We start from the raw sequence: 577 nt of genomic DNA, 5'->3' as shown, positions 1-577 counted from the left end.
AAATCTTATGCCACTCTCTGTAATGGAGAAGCTAGGGATTATTGAGGTACAACCTGCCTTGTTCTCATTGCAATTGGCAGACAAGTCAGTGAGACAAGCCTATGGAATAGTGGAGGACGTGCTAGTAAAGGTTGAAGGCCTTTACATCCCTGCTGATTTCATAATCTTAGACACTAGGAAGGAAGAGGATGATTGCATCATCCTTGGAAAACCTTTCCTAGCTACAGCAGGAGCTGTGATAGATGTCAACAGAGGTAAATTAGTCCTTTAATTGAATGGGGACTACCTTGTGTTTAAAGCACATGGCCATCCCTCTGTGACAAAAGAGAGTAAGCATGAAGAGCTTCTCTCAGTTCAGAGTCAAGAAGAACCCACACAGTCAATCTCTAAGTTTGGTGTTGTGAGGCCACAACCAAACTCTAAGTTTGGTGATAAGATCCCATATCCAAACTCTAAGTTTGGTGTTGGGACTACACTCTAACATTGACCTGATCATCTTGTGGCTCCATGAGAGCCACTGTCAAGCTATTGACATTAAAGAAGCGCTTGTTGGGAGGCAACCCAATTTTATTTATCT

Source organism: Arachis duranensis, chromosome 2 (genome assembly GCF_000817695.3).
Source record: "Arachis duranensis cultivar V14167 chromosome 2, aradu.V14167.gnm2.J7QH, whole genome shotgun sequence".
Taxonomy (NCBI): domain Eukaryota; kingdom Viridiplantae; phylum Streptophyta; class Magnoliopsida; order Fabales; family Fabaceae; genus Arachis; species Arachis duranensis.
Note: the sequence above shows the minus strand (reverse complement) of the source record.